This window comes from Pleurodeles waltl, chromosome 9, assembly GCF_031143425.1.
Source record: "Pleurodeles waltl isolate 20211129_DDA chromosome 9, aPleWal1.hap1.20221129, whole genome shotgun sequence".
NCBI lineage: Eukaryota > Metazoa > Chordata > Amphibia > Caudata > Salamandridae > Pleurodeles > Pleurodeles waltl.
The window spans coordinates 512,690,862-512,712,879 of NC_090448.1; the positions used below are offsets into that span (position 1 = coordinate 512,690,862).

The 22,018-nt window shown below is 41.6% G+C and overlaps 1 protein-coding gene across 8 annotated transcripts in view; it reads right to left on the bottom strand.

Annotated features, from left to right (window-relative positions):
• SYT16 (synaptotagmin 16) overlaps window positions 1-22,018 on the bottom strand; it is a 569,077-nt gene that overhangs the window by 189,594 nt on the left and 357,465 nt on the right. The window lies entirely within an intron of this gene.

A 22,018-nucleotide genomic window follows, 5' to 3' on the forward strand; every position in this document is an offset into this window, starting at 1 on the left:
ATTAAACAAGTTATAGTTTGCTAAGGAATTCTTTATGAACAATCTACCTTTAGACACTCAGATGAATTTTATATGGGAGCTCTGTCAAAATGACAGCTACGGGTTTCATTGTAGATGACGTTGCAACTAAAAAGAAAAAAACTCTTAAAGAATCTTCACAATTGCTCACACAGATTAAAAAATTCTTGACCACAAATATTTTTCCTCTAATAAAAAAACACCCTACACAGTTTAATTCAGGGTAAACTAAAAAACACAATCCTGGGAAAGCGCTTGTGGCACTCTACTCAAAATCAATTCCAAATTCTAAGGAGGCAGGAATAATGCTGGCAGATTATTGTCAAATTATTTAAAAAGCAAAAAGCAAAAATCTAGGATAACTATCTTCACTGATAAGGATGGGATAAGACATACTGTTTTACTGACTATTATACCACATTACATAACCCTGAGACAATCCATCAATGCAGAAGACATAGGCATTTTCTTCCAAGCTATTACTAAATCAGTTGATCATAGGGTGGACCTCTCTCCTTCGGATGCCACAATATCTGAAGCAGAAATCAAAATGACCAGCACCAAACTCACAAAAGATAAAGCTCATGGGCGAGATGTTTTTTTCAGTTGAGTTCTACTCTAACTTTGCTCAAATGTTAATCCCTAAACTATTACTTTTATTAGATATTTTTTAACTCAAGACTGAACGGAAGGTATGTTTTCTCATGCTATGATATGCATACTCCCTAAAAAGGGCAAGGATTTATCTACATGTGGGAATTGTAAACCTATTTCCATTATAAATAACAAATGTAAGAGCTTTGTAAAAGTACCTGCTTTACGTCTCAATCAAATCATTCCAGACCTAATCAGTAAGTATTAATCATGTTTTGTGAAGGGAAGGTATAGTGGTTCCCAACCTGTGGTCCGCGGACCCCCAGGGGTCCGTGACACATTCCCAGAGGGTCCGCATGCCTGGGCTGGGAGGAAGGTACTTTTCCAGCTGGGGCCTCTGACAAACAGTGCAAGCGTGTTTTCATATTTGTTACTTCCTTTGTTGAGCAGTTTTAAACGCACTGCAAAGCTCCTCCTACTGCAAAAATAAAAGTGTCAAGCTAACTCAAGTCATTAATGTATCTGCTGGAGAGAGATGGGAGTTTTGTGCAGTGGCAGTTTTGACTCAAAGGTAGCGCAGATGGTTAATATTCCTGATGCAAAGAACGTGTATCATGCAAAGAACAGTATTTTATGTGCATGGCACAGTGGGTTACTGCTTTTGTCACAGAGATTCTTTTGTTCCTGTGCAGTTCATAATCGTAATCTAGCACAGTGAGCTGTGAACTGCCATTAAAGAGCTGCAAGCAAACCGCATGGCACAAATTAGAAAGTTGTTTTTTTCCTAGTCTTTCATTTTCCTTATGCTGCTAAAAAAGGTTTGCTTGTGTAGAAATACATTCTTATTGCTAACGCAGTGCTTAATTTGTGCTTGTTGTTTCCGGTGCTGCGCACCAGCACTTATTTTTGAGGGCCGGGGCTTAGTCTTCTGCCTCAAGCATTTGCTGTGAGCAAAAGACATATATGGGAAAGACGGAGGAAAGGAAAAACGAAAAAGCATCACAAAGGGAGAAAGTAGAAAGCTGCTAGAGTGAGCTGAAGTAGCAGGGAGCGCTTTTATATAGATTGAAGAGGCCCGAGATGGCTTAAGGATTACACTGCCTCAGTATTCCGTGTTGCCACATTTAACTACAGCAGCTGCATGTTTAAGAAGAGGGCTTTGGGCACCAGTACGTATTTATTTACAAATTAAGCACTGTGCTAACGTGATCGCTAATCACTGTGCTGTGTTCTGAATCCTAAGTTTGTGCTTCTCCGGACCAAGCACTCTTAGAAAATGCCTACCTGGATGACATTTGAATCCTACACCTTGTAGTCCCCTGTAAAGTGTCCTGACACCCTACAGTGGTATGAGAGGTGCTATAAAACAAATGAAGTACATGTGACAGAGAGGCTAGGGAGAGATGAGAGGCCCTTATAGTTTACTTCCTTTCCCCTTCACTTATTTATGTGAAAAAGCTTTCTCAGATCTTGCATACCTAAAAACTAAAAACAGAAATTGGTCCGGAAATGTAGAATATGACCTGAGGATTCACCTTTCCTAAATAAAACCAAACATTGAAAAGGTAGTTGCCGAGATGCAGCGCCAACCTTCCCATTAAAATGTTTCGATTTTTGCATATTTTTTCAATATAAAAGAATTTTATCTTTAGTAATTTGAGTATTTGTTTGGTGTGTACTTGTTATATTTTTTGCGAATTACTGTTTTAATGTTTGAAAATTAAATCGTACAAATTGCTGGGGGTCCCCGGCTTCCAGTAATGATTCATTGGGGGTCCTCAGGAGTCAAAAGGTTGGGAACCACTGCTCTAAATCCTTTCTCAACATTAATTACTTGGCTTTCAAGTCCGCTGCTCCCATAGATGCTATAACTTAGGGTGCGTAAAAAGCCTTTGACCGGGTTAGTTAGGATTTATTGTTTGGAGCATTGAAATGGCATGGTTTTAGCCCACCTATCCTTAAATATATTAATCTATTATGCTCTTCTACCTCCACCTCTATTTTTGTTAACGGCAACCAGTCCCAGTACTTTTCCCTGCATAGAGGCATTAGACAGGGCTGCCCATTATTACCTCTTTTATCTATATTGTCTCTGGAACCCTTCTTAGAAAAAATACGTACCTCACCTGATTTTTCTGGTTTCAAACATAAATATTTAGAGATAAAAATCACAGCTTATACAGATGATATTTTGCTTTTTATTTCAGACCCTCAAAACACAACCCCTAAAACCTTTTGTCTGTTAAATGAATACTCAGGTGTCTCAAGTTACAAACTAAATATAGACAAGTCAGACATTATGCCACTGAACAATTATTGTTTTCATGAGATGATTAAAGATACTGGATTTACTTGGAATTCCAAAAGTATCAAATGTCTAGGCATCTAATACTCAGAATGCATCAGAGATATTATCCAAATAGATCTTAATGAGGTTAAATCTCAAATATGCCTTATAACTGGTATCCATTTTATGTATCTTGGTGGGAAAGACTAGCCACAATCAAAATGATGATACTGCCAATATTACATTTTTATTTGTCTATGCTTCCAGTTGTTTTCTTTAAATCTGTCAATATATTATTAATCAAGTTTTTATGAAACAAACGAAAATCACTTGTCTCACTAACCAAACTTCAACATTCCAGAGATAATGGAGGGATCAACTTTCGAAATCTCGAGCAATATCATTCTGCTTTCACTCTTAACAAATCTGGACTTCCCTTTCTTCCACCTCCCAAAATCACACCACCATCTGGACTCAATTGAAACACTCACTAATCACATCCTTTTCTTTAAGAGAAAAAGGCCCATATTTATACTTTTTTAGCGCTGCATTTGCATCATTTTTGTTGCAAAAGCGGCGCAAACTTACAAAATACAATTATATTTTGACAGTTTGCGCAGCTTTCGCATACGAAAATGACACAAATGCAGCACTAAAAAACTATAAATATGGGCCAAAATTTGCATTTCTCAATTTCCGAAATCCTTCCTTTCACCAGTCTTCACTCTGCCTATTTCTATTTCCGCAACTATACTCGCTTGTTCTATCTCTCCCAAGAAGAATTTCAAACAAACTCCTATATGGTACAATAAATGCATAAAATTCAATAATCAAGTTCTCTCATGGAAAAAATGGATTACATAAAGGGACCATCGGTAATATTGTCTCAGATAAAGGCCCTCTCGAATTTAAGGATATACAACAAAAATGTTGTGTATATTCGCACTATGCTGTTCAATCACAACACCTCAAAACCATTCTCCAACAACTTTTCTCCCAACCCTCACCCTCTCGTTCCAATACACAAACCAGCTCTCAATCTCACAATTTGTCCTCAGAAGTAAAGGCATCCTTATCTACAAAACTTTCAACAATTCCACTGTCGATAGACCAAAATCTAAAGTGGAATTACAATGGGAACAAGATTTTAACCAAGTTTTTCCTCTTCACACCTGGAAAAAATAAGGTTAAGCGTCAGCTTGCACAACCCAAACATTATTTTATTTCTATAATAAACACTATTTTTACTCCAATATCTCTTAATCGGTTCAAACTGTCCACAGATACTGAGGTTCTGTTATGAGTTTGGCGGGCAGCCTCTTTCAGACAGAAAATCGCCACTCTGGGTTTTCTGCCCGATGGCCCAGTGGGAAACAGGCCACAAGATTGACACTGTGTTGCGGTGGGTCAGGTGCGACACAGACATCAGGCTTTTCACTGCCTGCAATTCAGGCAGTGGAAAGTGAAACGGGACTGTCCATGGAGGCCCCTGTACTGCCCATGCCAAGTGCAGGGGGCCCGGCAGTCCAGCACCCTGTCTCTGTCAGCCTTTGCATGGCAGTCGAGCCGCATTACAAAAGCCAGCAGAGAGGGAGCTTGTAATCTGGCAGATTAAGACTGCCAGGCTGTCGACTGGAGGCAACCTGGCGGTGCCGGCAGTTGGACTGTGGCGGCTCCACCACACTCATAATATGACCCCGGACCACTGCTTTGGTGGTGGTCCAACCAACATTGCACCACCAGACTCATAATGAGGCCCTACGTGTTGGTCTTGCTTCCACGGAGATAGCGACTACATACACAAGTTTTTTGATTGTCCTCTAGTTAAAACGTTTTGGATACAAAGCTGAGTTTTGTCTAAAAATATACCGCGGACTGTGGCGTCTCCATCACGATCATCGTATGGAAGCTGGACCAGTGCTTTGGCGGCGGTCCGACCACCATTGCAAGTCTGACAGTCCCAGGACTACCAGACTCATAATGAGGCGCTAAGTGTTGGTTTTGCTTCCAAGAAAATAGCGACAACATACCCATGTTTTTTGATTGTCCTCTTGTTAAAACTTTTTGAATACAAACCTGAGTTTTGTCTAAAAATGTACCTTTTAATAACTTACATATCTTTTGGTAGCTCATCTTCCATACGGCAGTCTCAAATTATAGTTTTGGCAAATTTAATTTTCAATTTTTCAGATTTGTGGTAGATACTGATACTGATATATATTTCTAGTTCAATTTCATCATTCCTGTTCTTTTCCTGAAATTGTAATGCCATTCTTCGGTATTTAATATTTGCACCACTGTATGTTAATTAATTTTCTTCAATAAAGTATTATTAAACTTAAAAAAAGATTGTTCTTAATGGCATTGTGGGAGTCTTCCTAAAGTGCAATGGAAGTTTGTTCCACAATTTGTGGCCCAAATAACAAAGGCCCCTGTCTGCAGACCCCTGTTGTTTATCCTCTGTACATGTATGTGCTTTGTGTTTATTAATACACATTTATGCAACTGAATATACAAGCTTTTATTTCCAACATGTAATGTTTTCACTGTTGTTTCTGTTCATGACATACAGGCAGGGGCTCATATTTAAGATTAATTAAAAAAAGAATGGGAAATTAGTATGTGAGATGCCAGGGGTGTGACATTCATTTGTTTCCATGAATTTTCAAATAATGACCGATGAAAGCATTCTTCTAGGTTGTGAGTTATTGTGGTTTTCCTGCCATATCACCTTGAGCTAGACCACATACTGCAATATATTCAGTACAACACAGGCATGTTTTGTTGAACTTTCTGTAAGAAATAAAATATTACACATGTTCTCGCACTTAATTTTCTTTTGATGCTATGTTGGCCATGTTAGTGTGTGTAACAAAGGGAAAGCTGTGTTTATCAATGCTTAGCTGTTAAATCTCATAAAGGCTATTTCCCACGGAATACTATCACTTTTTAAGTCTATATTTTGACAGGGCAGATGTCAAAGGACCTACTGCTAACAGTATGCATGAAGTGGGCTTTAGGTCCACCACTTTCAACCAGTGGCTTTCTTTGACCAGACTCTTTCAGCCATTTGCTTGAGACTTTGTCAGTCTTGTTTTGGCCTAGCCCAGTTGAGTATTAATGTTTCATCTAATGCTATTGGCTGGTTGGGTGTATCCTTCAGCCTCCAGTCGAGTGTTAGCACTGTTCTGCAGGAAGCACTACTTTAGAACTAGTGGAGAGGATGTTGTAGTATGGCCAGAACAGCTGACTTTGAAACTGAGGAACCAGGTTTGAGTCTTGACCTCGGCTCAACATTTTGTGATTCTGGGCGAAACATTTAATCTCCCCATGCCTAAGATAAAAAATTAATGTGTCCTTGGATAATGTAACTTGTGCTCATGCAAAGTGCTCCAATGCCTTCAGGTCGAGTTTGTGCTATATAAAACTGTAAACAACTGTATCCTACTCTGTCCAGTTCACTAGATTGACTCCCATGTCTTGCTCTAATGTGAAAAGGCAATATTCATTAGAACATGAATCTAAGACCTTTTGCTTTTGCGAATGTGTGTTTAAGTCCGGCTTAAAATATAAACTTCTATATATTAATTATATATCTTTGATATTTACCATTCTCATGATAAGAAATTACAGACTGCATTACATTGTGGAAATTAGAAGCTGTGAAATTGACAAATCAGTCCCTCTGCAACAAGTATTTTTTAGACCTTTTAAACGCAAACATATACATAATAGGGAGAAGCATTCCCAGGATGGTAAACAGAACAAGATGATGTATTATGTTGTCAATTTTAATCAAATGATGCTTAAGTATTAAATAACACATTTCTGTAATTCATGAAATTGACCAAGTCCATAGGGTTAGCCTATTTTGGTGTAATTATAAGAATGACATGAAAATACTGTATATATAGCATACTTTCAGACTTGGATTTGGAAGGTGATATCAAAAATATATGATAGCCCAAAAATGACATTTTAATGAGTGTCTGCGACCCAGACAAGATGAGAATTCTTGGAGAAAGTTGTGTCACAGAATAATTAATTTTTTCAGCAAATCCGAATGGGTCAGCTCCATTACTAGAGTTCACTCATACCAGGCTGGACAAAGACTATAAAAAATAAATATTTGGGAGGGGTAAAAAGGCTGGTGTTTTGAATTCCAATGATTTCACAGGTGAAATTTAGGGGCAGTTTTAAGAGCCCCTAGCGCCTCCTTGCACCACATTAGCATCATTTTTGTAGCGCTAATGTGGCCCAACAAGGCCAAAATTGCTGTGCCAAATTCACAAAGTGGCACAATGCATGGTGGCGTTGGGGGGGCGCTAAGGGACAGAAGAAAAGTGGTGCTGCACTTGGTGCAGCGCCACTTTCCTTTAATCTGACCCTCAGTGCCCATACTTGCAATTGCTGAGATTTCCAGTTCTCTGAAGTTTAGTTTCAGATTGCACAGACTGCAAGTTCATCAGGCCTCTTCATTTGGAAAGTGTAAGCCTAGCCTTTAGAGTCAAATGGGATTCACTTTAAGGGATGGAATCTATATTAACCCACTTGCTCCCAGGATATGCTCTTTGAACCCAGTGAACTCTGGGAGGGTTCTATACCATCCTGTGCCTTCCAGTGTCAACAAGTACAATATGGGACCATGAAACTGTATTTATTTAATCTAGCAAATACCCCAAAAAAGACGTCCAAAAAGCATGGTGGCCTATTTACAGAGGCATTTTGTGGTATGTTTAGTAGTACTCATGTAGTAATGTTTTACTAACTCTTACAACCTTTTGTGAATTGGACCTTTTTGTCTAAAATGGGAGTACATTGGAAATATTCAGAGAATATTTGTGTACAATTAGTGCGAATAGAATGGTCTATGGCCTCTTTTTGCTTTTATTAACAGGGAGTTAGACGTTTCAGAGCTGTTTCACGAATCAGAAAACATGTAAGTGTGCATAAAAGAGTACTTCTGTAGCATACTACCTGCATAAACATAAACGCTTTAAAGAATCGACCCAATGTGGCATGTGGGTGGAGCTTCTAAAATCATGTTACAAAATAAAAGATTTAATGGGGGTAGGGGCAGTGACCTGCAGGTGAAAGGGTACACAACAAAACACTCAGGTAAAAAACATGTATTTTTTATTTGGTACATAGAGAGATAACTTGATTTTGCCTCACAAAAACAAAATAGTAGTTACCGGATTAAACTGTTACTATAGATGTCTATTAAAGACCTACAACTTATTATTCATATAAGATGCTGAGAGGAAAGCAATCATTGTTTAGGAACAAATAAAGAGTTGTGCCAAGTCGTGTTTTCCCTTCTACCTTACAGCAGTAATTAATCATATATTTTTAGATGAAATAATGATTTAAAAAATGCACTGATCATAAATTGCCAGCTGAAAAATACCGGACTGAAAAAAATCTATTCTACAAATGGGATAACACCGCCTCTTCAGTCTCTTTTTCCCAAAAGCCTCTTGGGCCTCATTTACAAATATCTGGCGTAGGGCAGCGCTGCAGATCTTTTAGCTGCACTACCAAATACCAAATCGAAAGGGCAGGATTATACTGTATTTACCAGATACACTGCAATCTTGTCCTTTCTGCTGGACCAATGGTGTCTGCAGAATTGTTTTTGTGCCTAAAGGGCCACCTTCCTGACAAAAAATAAATAAAAATGGAGACATTTTCCTCATTCTGTGTGTGTTGCAGAATGCAGCACATATGGAAAGAGGAAAAAACAAAGAGAAATTAAAACATTTGTCCTCATTATGCCTACTCTGGGGAGGGGTGAGGTTGTGGCCATGCCCTGGGTTTACGTGTTCTTGTAAATCTGGGTGAGCGCCAAAATCCATGGGTGTTGTGTGGGAAAACCCACCACAATGCCCCTGGGACGTCTCAGTGAAGCAGAGTAAGGCCAGGCAGCGCATGGATATGCCTTACAATATATCCATGAGCCCATGCAAAGCCACGCAGGGTGGCTTTGCATCACCTCTTAGATATGATTGAGAGTCCTGCGCCACCGAAAAGTCTAAAAATGTGACACTCCGGCAGCACAGTACTCTTGTAAATGAGGCTCCTTGTCTTACTCTGCACCACTTGCGTTCAACTCACTCTTTCTGTTTTAGTTTCTTCCATGAATTTATTGAATCTGGGAACCCCATTTGAATTTGTTGCCCACCGACCTACTTGCCTCTTTACTCCCTTGCAGATGCATTGACTGCTAAATAAGTTCTTTCCGTACATTCTGGTTGCGATCCACATCTTTCAGTCACTCAGTCCTATTGGTTATATGTCGGAACCACGGGTGCCTAAACCACCCGTGGCTCAACAACGAGGTCGGAACAACGACCTCGTTCTAAACACTAATGCCTTTACCACAAATGCGTTTACAATGATTTTACCGTTGTAAACGCATTCCTGGTAAAGGCATTACCAATCAGCATGCACGACCCAGCATGCTTCCACCCCAGGCCCCCACTCCACCCCTTAAACCTAAACCCTGACCTCCCCTCCCCTCAAACCCTAATCACCCCTAGCCCCCCACCCCAGCCCAAAAACTAAAAATACCGCGAGTCCCCACCCCCGCCCCATAAACCTAAACCTCAACCAGGGGGATGAGGAACTTTGAGGAGCTATGACTTTAAATTATTTTTAAAGCAGTTATAGGACTATACTAAGATTTACAAAATGAAAAATTGATTACTGACGTCTGGTATAGTTGAGGATCTCCCTGTTTCAGTAACCATTGCTAAGAAGCTTGGACGCATCTGGGTTTTATCAAACTTGACTTTTGAATGCCCACTTCAGAAAGTAACCAAACTGGACCAGGGCAAAAATACTCTAGGACTTTAGGTATTTATAGACATTAATGTTGTATTACTGTGGAGGACATTACATGAAGAAATACCACCTGTTCACTAAACCTTATATGTCCCATAAGCTGTAACTTATTTTGAAAAAATGGCTAATGTCAAATCTACAATTTCTCTTCACTGCTTTTCTCACCATGAAAGCATCTCAACAATCTCTCCACTTGTCGATTTCTCCTCCCAGTTGCCAGAATAGGTGTGCTATACATTGTGCATTACATTATTAGACCATTGAAGGCCTGACTCTTGCCATATCTGGCTGCCTCATTCATGCTCCCCATTCAGTCTTGTGTCACCAAGATTGCTTCAAGGGAATATGTGTATTAAAACAAGGTAACCAAACACAACCAAGATGTACAAGCAGAGAAGTTGAGTATGAAAGTGGAAGTTGTAAAGACAATTGGAATAGTAACTGTAGCAGATGGTAAAGTATACAATATTTCTGGCAAAGATGACACTTTAGTGCAAAAGGATTTGAGGAAATTGATAGGCAGAGTGCCTTATAACCATTACACCAGTCCGATGGAATGGAACAGGTGATAACGTGCTCAGAAAAGCCAATAGTAGTAGAGTTTAAGGATTACAGGCTTCCAATAGAGATAGTAGAAAAACCTTTGCTAAAGTCTAACTCTTTTTTGCCTTTTCTGCTAATCGAGGACATCACGTTCACAGTAATTCAAAGAACATTTGGCCTCTTGGTTATCACTACAAAGAACTACAGCAGGTCCCTCCACAGGGAAAGCAAAATTGTGAGTGAGTCAACCTTCATCAACCAGCTCCCTCCAGCTGAAGGAATGAGAAGTCTATCTGTGACACCACTCAGCCAGCACTGAAAAGAATACACTGAACAGAAAAATATGTCAATGTGGCATGTGTAGTGATCACGTGAGGACAAGGAGGGCAAAGGGCACCTTCTCTGGAAGAATGCAAGACTCCTCCCACTGGATCTACAGGCACCAGAACAAAGCGGTCCTAAGAGTTTTAGGTCTCTGAAGGAAAACAGGTAGTCCGCTGAGGATTTCAGACATCACTAGGGCCAGAGAACTACTGCTGTGGTGGCTGCCTTGAACATTGTGAGGCACATGCCTGGTTAAAGAAGTCTGTATAAAGGGGAACAGAGTTGGAGCCTGCTAGCAAGAACACCCGCTTTAGATTTGTAAAGAACTGAGCTCATATGAAAGAAAGATCATGTGAATAGCAAATGTAAGATTTTATATGGTCGCTGATAAATCTGAAGGCTTTGACTATGTCCCTCACAAACTGGGTGTTTTGCCTGCTTTTGATAGAAAAGGAGCATACATGAACAAGGTGTGTATAGATTCAAATACCCAGACCCCCGTTAGTAAAGAATGGATATCACCACTACCTTTATCTTTATGAAGATATGTGAAAGGTAGAAGACAGGCCCAAAGAGCACACTAAAAACAGCATATGCATGATGCCACTAAAAAGCATGGGAATTCCTGTTGGCTTTCTTTGAATGGAAATGAGGAAGCACATGCACCCTGAAAGTGGCAACTAAAACTTACCTGGATGTATAAATGAAATAATGGACGGAAGGGCTGTTGCCTTTAAAGTATACAATCGTACATACTTTGTGAACTGCAATTGATGAAACTGGGGTTTTAGATTTTGAGATGGGCAAACACCAAATGAAAGTGCTGTGGTAGATTTTGGTCTGGAAATAGGATGGTGTGAATGGCCAGGCACCCTTATACATAAGGAATTAGAGAAATAACATTCTTTGCCAGCAATATCAGAATGATATATAATAGGGCCCCTTCCTCTTCTGTAAACTTGGGTGGTGGGGTAGCAAAAAATCATAACTCTAAAAAGCCAATGTAAACATCTGTGGTGTCTCTTTCATTGACCCCCAACCAGTAGCTGCCTGATTGTCTGCTGACTGCCATAGTCATTCCTTCAAAGGAGGTGGGCTTGGTAGGACAAGGGTCAGAATTTATCAGTGAATGTCACTGCACAACCACCAGCCCTACTTCAAAAACATATATGGACTTCTGTGTGTATTCTTTTGCTGAGCCACCATTTTCAGGCCAAACAACTTTAGTGGCAGGAATGAGATCCATATGACAGTCCTATCCTAATCAGCACCCAACTTGAATGGGTGCTGCCAGATGTGTCTATTCTCCATAACTGATATACCAGCCATGGCTGTTGAAGATCTCAGACCATCAAAATGGTATTAGAAAATAAGAAACCATGCAACTCATAAGACCAATAAGGTCTAAGTTGTCTGCTGAAAGAGTGTTGATACAGCTGAAAAGCCCAGAGTTGATTTTATGGCACTTAGGAATCAGGTCACATAGAAACGTGCTTGGCATTGAAGTGGTACTGTCATGTCCCTGTTAGTCTATTGGTTCAGCTAGTCCTACCTCTTAAGAGGCCATAGAGAATGGACATTTCTATGGACTCAGCATCATGTCAGTCTTGAATTGTGTTCTACATAAATACTGAAGTTTTAATAGCGATCTGCACTTACATCAACTCCATAGTATTGACTACCAATATATTGTTAAAGTAACTAGAAGTGTAGAACCTTACATTTATACTTTACTGTATGATATGTTGGTAGTCGATACTGTGGAGTATTGACCTTTATATTATGACAACCAGCCCTTTCTAAAGAGTAATGCTTGGACTAGAAGCAAAGGAACCCAACCCACTCAACACCCTTCCTTTGTTGGCTAAGGATATACCAAATAGCCCAGTGCATAGACAGTGAGATTGTAAGGCTTTTATTGGCTTAACTCATCAAAGTTAGGTGCAAGAATGGACTCTGTGAATCTTCCTATGTACAACACAAACAACACTCAACTGATAGCCCCGGAAGTGTTTTTTTTTTAGTGCAAACCGGATCTGAATCTCCGATCTTTTATGTCCGAATCTTTGGACTCCATTTCAACCTTACCCTTTTCAAGAGGAAGCAGGCTGTGCACTCGAGCTATAGCTGTTGACTTTTCCAGCATGTTCCGCAACTCCTACTTAGGAGAGATACATAATGCAACGCTATTGGCTGTATACACACTCACCAGTAATGGCTTGCGGGGGTTATAAGGGGCGGGGCGGCACGCGGTAGAGGGATTTTGGGGGGAATGTTATTAATATAAAAATAATAATTAAAAAGAAGGTACCTGAGCGCCACGCCGCTGCTCGTCCATCCTGTTAGCAGTCACAGGCTCACAGCCTGCCCTGCAGCCAATCCTGACGCTGCTGAGAGGAGCATTAGGATTGTCTGGGAGCACCCAGCCAGAGCGCTCCCAGGCAGACTGGGAGCCTGTGCCTTTTCTCTCCAGCCCGGCAACACAGTGCCGGGCTTGAGAGAGCACAGTGCGCATATGTGTTTGGCCGGCCCAAGACAGCTGGCCAAACACACATGAGCACTGAGGGGGTGGCACAGTGAACTCCCCTCATCCCTGTCATCCTCCATGGCCCCGCCCCTTTAACAACAAAAGGATAATAAACACACTTTATTATCCTTTCGTTGTTAAAGATTTGCAGCGCCCACTGCTGGCAAGAGGACAACACTCCTCCGCCATAACGGAGGAGCCGCCATTGAAACTCATAGCTTTTGAAACAGAAGAGTGGCTGAAATACATACTGAAAACAGAACAGCTGTAAACAAGGGCCACAGGACCTGCCCACGTTTCACATCTAAAAACAGATGTGTTCTTGTAGCTGCTAGGCATGGTCAAAATCACTGCCAGACACGCATCTAAAATGTGCTAAGGACAAGAAGGATGAAAACTATAATGATAATTGCTGTAAATTTAAGAGTGAAAAAATACATTTACATACACAATATTAACAAACACATTGCCATATTCTTAACTATAAGGTTCCAGTAATAATCAAATATATCAAATCTGTTGTGATGCCAAAAAAAGTGATCCGTCTAAAATCAGAAAGAGACGGAAAGAATTAAGGAACCCAAAATAACAACCACTAATGATGGGCTATTTTCTTGTCAATTAAAACAAGCATTAGCAATGCAATGGGTCTCACAGCTGCTCGAGATAGAGCTATTGGCATTGTAAATTCCCAACTGGGCTTTTCTTGTCACATAAACTGAGAATTAAAAATAAAACAATGGACACAAGAGAGCCGATTCAAGGAACCAAGGCTGCCATGAGCACGAAGGAGAGACTCAAAAGAAAAAAGAAGCTTCTCAGTCAAACATATCGGCAATCATGCAATTATCCCTGTAAAAGGATCAGTCTGCAAAGAGGTAACACTACCTCCCAAGGCGGGGCAAACGTAAAGCATTTACCAATAATAACAAAGGATTTTTGAAAGGCATGCCCACAAATCAGTGAAAGTGATGGGCGTGAGTTGGGTGTGATTAAAAGCCCACAATCCTTATATCATATCAATGCGCTTGCGTGCTCGACCTAAAAAAAAACGGAGTGATAAAATCAGTATTCAAAGATGTAATACAAGAAGTCGGAGGGATTCTTTAAACTAATCGATTCGTTACAAAAATGAATTCTCGTTCCGGGATAGAAAGATATATTATATTCATGTATTGGTTGTCTTTAGATACATACAAACAACTACAGCAAAACATAAATGTAAGATCTGAAAATTAAAAATATTGTGGCGCAAAAATTGTGTGTGTTTAAAAGCAAATTTCAAGAGGTAAATTCTGATTCTGGGGGCATATTTATACTCCGTTTGCGCCGAATTAGCGTCGTTTTTTTCGACGCAAATTCGGCGCAAAACTAACGCCATATTTATACTTTGGCGCTAGACGCGTCTAGCGCCAAAGTATGAGTAAAGAGCGTCATTTTTTAGCGTGAACGCCTTCCTTGCGTTAATGAGATGCAAGGTAGGCGTTCCCGTCCAAAAAAATGACTGCGACGCAAATGCGTCGTATTTATACTCCCGGGCAAAAATCACGCCCGGGAGTTGGCGGGGCAGAAAACCCCGCATTTGCGCCACTTTTTAACGCCTGGGTCAGGGCAGGCGTTAAGGGACCTGTGGGCTCAAAATGAGCCCACAGCTGCCCTCCCATGCCCCCAGGGACCCACCCTGCCACCCTTGCCCACCCCAGGAGGACACCCAAGGATGGAGGGACCCACCCCAGGGACATTCAGGTAAGTTCAGGTAAGTATAAATATTTTTTTTTTAAATATTTTTTTGTGGCATAGGGGGGCCTGATTTGTGCCCCCCTACATGCCTCAATGCCCAATGACCATGCCCAGGGGACATAAGTCCCCTGGGCATGGCCATTGGGCAAGGGGGCATGACTCCTGTCTTTACTAAGACAGGAGTCATGTAAATGGCGTCTGGGCGTCGTTAAAAATGGCGCAAATCGGGTGGAGGCAATTTTTTGCGTCAACCTGACTTGCACCATTTTTAAGACGCCCTAGCGCCATTTTTCCCTACGCCGGCGCTGCCTGGTGTCCGTGGTTTTTTTCCACGCACACCAGGCAGCGCCGGTCTGCTTGCGCCGGCTAACGCCATTCAATAAATACGGCGCCCGCATGGCGCTTCAGAATGGCGTTAGCCGGCGCAAAATTTTTTTACGCTAAACTGCGTTAGCGCAGTTTAGCGTCAAAAAGTATAAATACGGGCCTGGGTGTTAAAACTGAAGGATTAAACCCCCAATAACAGCAAACCGTTAAAGAAATAGAGCATCTGTCCCTTTCTGTTTGATATTTCTGAAGGAAACTAAGGTACCGAGTTTAATCTGTAGAAAATTTCAAGTACGGGAAATGTGAAATATATAAAATTGCCCAGGAGACATTAAAATTATAATTTTGGCACACTCGAGCTCATATCAATACCTCGGGGGTAAACGTGTCAGTAGTGACTTTGCAAATAATTGCACTACTGTCAGCCCTAAACGCTTATTTCGAATGCGATCCAGTAATTTGAGGAAAACCAGCAGACTAGTTGCTTGTGCCAGTCACTTGTGCCTGAAGTAAAATTCATCCATAGACACCTGCGATAATTCCAGTGTCGTCTCCCAGGTCTACCTCGCTTGTTAATGCTGGAAAACATGTCCAATAAATAGATTCCAGTAAATATAAGACCTAGTGTATTCTAAAGTATTTTGCAGTTACGGACTCTGATTTGTAAAATCGGAGAGTTTGAAACTGAAAAATGACATTTCAGTATTTAAGATATCCCTGTTTGAGATTCGGAACAGTTTCAGAATCACAAAATGGGTAGGCAACTCATTCCGATTCACACAATTAGGAGCAGGCGTGAAAAGGGAGACCTCTCCTAATTGCTAATTGTAATCGCAATGGTTTGTGACTGCACTAGAAGCTACAAACCATATGTTACCAACTCTCCAAAGGAAGTGGTGACTGATTTGCAAAGTGGAGGGTGTTGCTATTGTTGCCTGCTCCCTCAATGTCTTTCCAAGTGCTGCTTGAAAAAAAACCTGTTTGCGATGGTGGCATCCTGTTCTGTGCAGGCCATCATCCTTGTGTTTGTAGCCAGTCAAAGGGAGGCATAAATGGTAAACTGGCTAATTAATATTGATTAGGCAGGTCGTTCTTCAAACTCCTACAACCAAAGATTTTGTGACATAGCCATAGCTAGCATCACAAAATTACAGAGGGGTCACAGTCGGTAAGCAATTTGCACCGACTATTTGTGACTTCTCTGATAATACATAGGGCCGTTTATGCAATCAGCATCATTTTTACCCTTCTCTGCAAATTAGTGAATAATATCTACTAGGAGGCAAGTGAAAGAAATGGATGTTATCAGTGAACTGTGTTCTGTTTATGCGGAACTCATTTTACGCTTTAGGGCCTGGTTTAGGAAAAGTGGCACTGCCCCCAATTGCAGAGCTACTTTTCTTACGACCCCTCAGCGCCCCCTAACGCCACCACGTGTACCTCATATCTAAGATACGATGCACCATGGAGGTAGTTAGGGAACTAATGTCAACATTTTTGACGCAAGTTCCAAGCTTTGTAGTATGAGCATCAACATTTTTTACTGCAAATCCCTTTGAGGCCCACTGTAAACAATGGTGTGCCTCCTTTTAATGCCTGTTCTGAGCTGGCGTTACAAGTGCCGAAAAAAATGACTCAAAGAAATGTCTTAGATTTCTTTACACCATTTTTTCAGATGCCCTAACAGGGGTACGCCTGCTTTGCATACAATATGCCTGGGGCAGGCCTAATGTAGCGCAAAGGGTCACAAAGTGGCACAATGCATTGTGCCAATTTGTAAACTTGGGGTGTCGATTTTGGCCTCATTGGGCCACATTAGCATGAAAAAAATGACACAAACAACAAGGAGGCGCTAGGGGCTCTTAAATCTGCACCTTAGAGTATTGCAAATCCCACAGGTAAAATAAACTGAAGTGTATATGATCCACCCCTTCCCAAAACTACATTAAATGTGAATTTCACAGAAGTTAGCTCCACAACGAGTAGCGTATTTCAAGTTTTACGTAAAACCAGTAGATAATGCCTTTCCGCCATAATAGACTGCCAACTGAAGAAGCTGTATTAAAAGCTTTTTTTTAGCATGTCTTCACTTTTCACAAGCTGGAAATACACTGACTGGACTGATATAATGTAAAACATATTAATGTCAAGATATATTATTGAATTTCCACCAACAGATTAGTTCACAGGGATACTGTGTACCCATTCACAGGGAACTCTTCACCTGGGTGACGCAAGTAAAAAGCTAAAAATATAAATTTTCCGAAGTATTAAAGCAGCAGGTATTGCATGTCTAAAGCATATCCTACCTGGAACGCTTACCTTCGAAAAGAGCAGTACAAGCCAAAACATTAAATATTTGTATGACTCTCCTAGGAGGCATCTATGGGGCAACACATACATAATACAAACTTTCTAATTTAGAGTATGGCAGAAAGATTATGTGAAAAAAATAATCAGCGCACATTGCTTTAGAGCTGGGTGTCACTAGAATTTTTTAATCTGATTTACATATTGCACACAATTCTGGGATATCCCATGCAGCTGGTATATGAGGCTGTTTTGTGCTCATTAAGTTTGCATTTTCCAGTTTTATTATCACTTTTATCATCAACCAGGAACTGGTGGTAAGCAGATGTCCAAACATGGACATGGATAGATATCGTTTCTGTGCTCCCACTAAAGTCTAACTAATGACATTAAAAAACGATGTAGTGCAGCCGATTAAGAGTTCAAGTTCTTGTTACACCATACTTTTTTTTTAACACAAATTGTATTATCATTTATCTGTGCAACTATAGATGTACATATAGATGTCCATCATCAGGGTGCGTGACAATTACACGGGATCTGCTGTGTATAGTTTGTAACTGCCATAACATGCATCCAATTCAATTCTGGTAAATCCGAACATTTCCCTTCCTGCCCTCCCCTCTAACATGTATCTGTCGCCCTGGACATTAATGAACCAACTGTGGGGTAACGATCCTTACAATGTGTATCCAATGGAATGGAATGTGCATGGGCTATTAGTTTCGGCTGGACTCGGTATTCATTCTGGGGTTGAAACTATTGAATTGTCACACGGTGTGGGGCGGTCGAGGGGGGATGTGGGTGGGGGCAGGAGTCAAGGTAAGATAGAAGCGGTAGGGTAAGAGTCTCTGACTGGGGTGTGCGCTGGTCCTACGAACCTTGGGTTCTGTTGGGGTACGCTCCCTTCTTCAGTCTGTTACACCACCCTTGTAGGACTATCGAGATGATTCATTGTAGTACCCTTTGCCGATGGAGCACCTGTGACAGTCACTATTTAGTTATTCATTTATGTAATAGTTTAATATTTCGCTTTTTCCACCAGACTGGCATTAACATACTTTACTGAGACAACGAGAGGTACATATATAGGTAAAATAGTACAAAAGGCGATATGTCACTTCAACAGCCGCTGTGAGGAATAAAAGACACATATAACAGTACGGGGGGGCTGGATCTTCAAGGTGAATCTAAAATGGTGGGCCTTGACATGAACATTTAAGGGAAATTCCTGGGGAAAACCAAACTGATCTTCACATTTTCATCAAGTGCCCCAGATCGTTTTTTAAATCTTTCTACAGACCAGTGACGGCTCCACCACTAAGGCGAAGTAGCGTCACTCCACTGCTTTATGCAGTTGACAAAAGGGAAAAATAAAATGATAATAAAGTAATGTTACTATCATGTTATTTTTCCTAGGGAAGCCAGGTTAGGGCAGGTCGGGGCTGGAGGAGGAGGGCTGGAGGAAAGTAGTGTGTGCACATAAGTATGCATGATGCTTTGGCCAGCGATGTTCGGCTGACCAAACAGTCATGCGTAGTTTGCATTTCTCCACCCGTCTTTATTGAAGAAGCAGGAGGAGAAAATGCACAGGGTCCTACTCCCTGTCTGAGCGCCAACGCAGAGCGCTCAGACCAATCATGATGCTGCTGTCATGCTGTTGACAGCAACGTCGTGATTGGAGGTGAGTCTGAAAGTCTTGTGCTTCCGGGAGTCCGAGGAGGACAGAGGGAGAGACAGAACCGTCTCTCCCAATATAGAGGTGTTTTTTTATATAATTTTTTTTTTTAATACCCACCTCTGCCACCCCCGTTGACAAGTGGCCCCCACTGCTACAGACACCATTAGTTATTTGGCAAGTCAACACACAACACACACTAAGCATTACACACAAACAGCACAACAGCATAATAGTACAGTAAACCAATGTATGCCATTGTTTTTTTTTACCTGCACATCCCCTAAGAACTGTCTAGATGGTCTTTTCATGACATGCTGGTACTAGTCAATGGATATTTGCATTTTTCCAGTAAATCTTTTTGGTGACTGGTGTAGAGAACATAGACATACTATCACTGATGAAAAATGTAAATTTTGACATGTACCCTCCATTCACAATACCAGGCTCTCAGTTACCACCAATCGCTCACTGCCTCACCCAACATCGAGGCCCAGGAACTTATACTACAGGCATCTTTTATTGTGCTCGGCATCGGTACAGCATTACATGTGTATTCTGCTACCAAGTACCACTCAGGGTGTACTAATGCAATCACTAAAAGGCAGCCTCCAAAAGCCAGGTCTATGTGCCATGGAAGGAAGCATCTGGATGAGCATCCAATCTAGCTATCTCACCTCAAGCATCAGTGCTGGCTCTCCTGCCTTGGCTAGGCAGGCTAAGGAGTACCGATAGAGGTGGGTGTGTTCGATGGCAGCTATGTTCAGGTAGAAGCCTGTGGCTGGGGATGTGCAGAGTAGCTCAGTGGAGGGGCAGGGCTGCTCGCTCTTCCTGGTACCTCTTGTCAGGGTCTAGTGGCTTCCTGCATAGAGGATACTGAAGCTGCCAGGGGGTGTCAGCTAGATACCAATCAACATTTCTGGAATTGAAAGTGCCTGTATGCCTGGAGCTGTAAAATATAATGGAAATTAATTCCAATATTATTTGGCATTCGATAATCGCCATAGGCGTTGTTAGAAATGGGGTTTCTAATTGGCAGCGGTTTGCACCCTGTTCAAGTAGGGACCTCACACTAGTGAGGGTCAGAGAGCACCACACAGCTAAGATAACCCCTGCTCACCCACTTGGCAGCTTGGCTCAAGCAGTCAGGCTTATCAGAGGCAATGAGTAAAGTATTTGTATAGACACACAGTAACACAGTGAAAACACCACAAATGTATTCTACACCTGTTTAGAAAATTATCCAAAACTTATCTGAATAAAACAAGACCAAAATGACCAAAATCTAACATTCACAAGCAAAGATACATATTTTCAAAGATTAAACTTCAGTATAGAACTCAGAAACATAATAGCTCCAACTTAGGCTGTCATGACATCTTGACTGAGTCATCTTGACTTGACTGACTTTCGTAGAGTACCTTTGAAAATGATGAAATACAGACATTGTACAGAGTCGGGGACATGATGCATCACTGGAGGTGGTGCAGCATCAGTTCCTTATTGCCAGCGGGGAGGTGAGATGTCAGTTCCTTACTGCTAGACAGTGGAGGTGATGCGTCGGTTCCTTACGCTTGCAGGGGAGGTGATGTGGCGTAGGTGGTGAGGTGTCGATTGCTTACGATCGGTAGCGTCGATGAATCCAGCAGGTCAAGACTCGAGGCTTCAATTTTGTGGTTTTGCGGTCACACCACTGGGCCACAGGTGCAGCAGTGGACTGGAAGATCAGTGTCCCGGGAGTCGGGGACACGCCACTTAGGACTCACCCTGTGGTTGGACTTCAGAGGTGCTGCTTCGGCATCGGGCCTGTGGCATCGGTTGCAGTTGTTGCACTCAGCTGGGACCACAGTGCCTGTGTAGGCAGTGGTGTGGAGTCGGTCAACTATGCCAGTTCAGAAGTCACTGTGGAGTTGATGTGAGTGTTTCTTCTTCTAAGTTACACCAGAACCCACTTCCAAGGGCCCAGGGATTGAATGTTAGCACCACTTGGCAAGCCAGGACTCTCAGCAAAAGAGACCAGGCCCTGGCAGGTGAAGTCTTTGCTGCCCCTGAGACTTCTTAACAGGAGGCAAGATCAGTTCAAGCCCTTGGAGAACCTTTAGAAGCAGGCTGTAGAAAGCAAAGTCCAGTCCTTTCACTCCCAGATCAGACGCAGCAAGCAGCAGGCCAACACAGCACAGCAACAGGCATAGTAGCAGTCCCTCATACAGCACAAGCTCTTCTTTCTGGCAGAATGTCCTCAGTCCAGAAGTATTCTAAAGTTGTGGTCTCAGAGGTTCAATACTTATACTTATTTCTGCCTTTGAAGTAGGAAAACTTTGAAGAAAAGTAATTGTAGTGCACAAGGCCCTGCCTTTTCTGTCCAGGCCCCAGACACACCCCAGAGGATTGGAGACTGCTTTGTGTAATGACAGGCACAGCCCTATTCAGGTGCAAGTGTCATCTCATCCCACCACTGTAGCGCAGGAAGACCCATCAGGATATGCAGGGCACACCTCAGCTCCCTTTGTGTGACTGTCTAGAGTGAATCCACAAACAGCCCAACTGTTATCCTGTCCCAGACATGTATTTCAGAGGACAGGCAGAGGCACAGAATGGTTAAGCAAGAAAATACCCACTTTCTAAAAAGCAGCATTTTCAAACTTACAATCTAAAAACAAACTTCACCAAAAGATGTATTTTTAAATTGTGAGTTCAGTGACCCCAAACTCCACACCTTCATCTGCTCCCAATGGGAAACTACACTTAAAAGATATTTCCAGGCAATCCCCATGTTAATCTGTGGGAGAGATAGACCTTGCAAAAGTGAAAACTGAATTTAGCA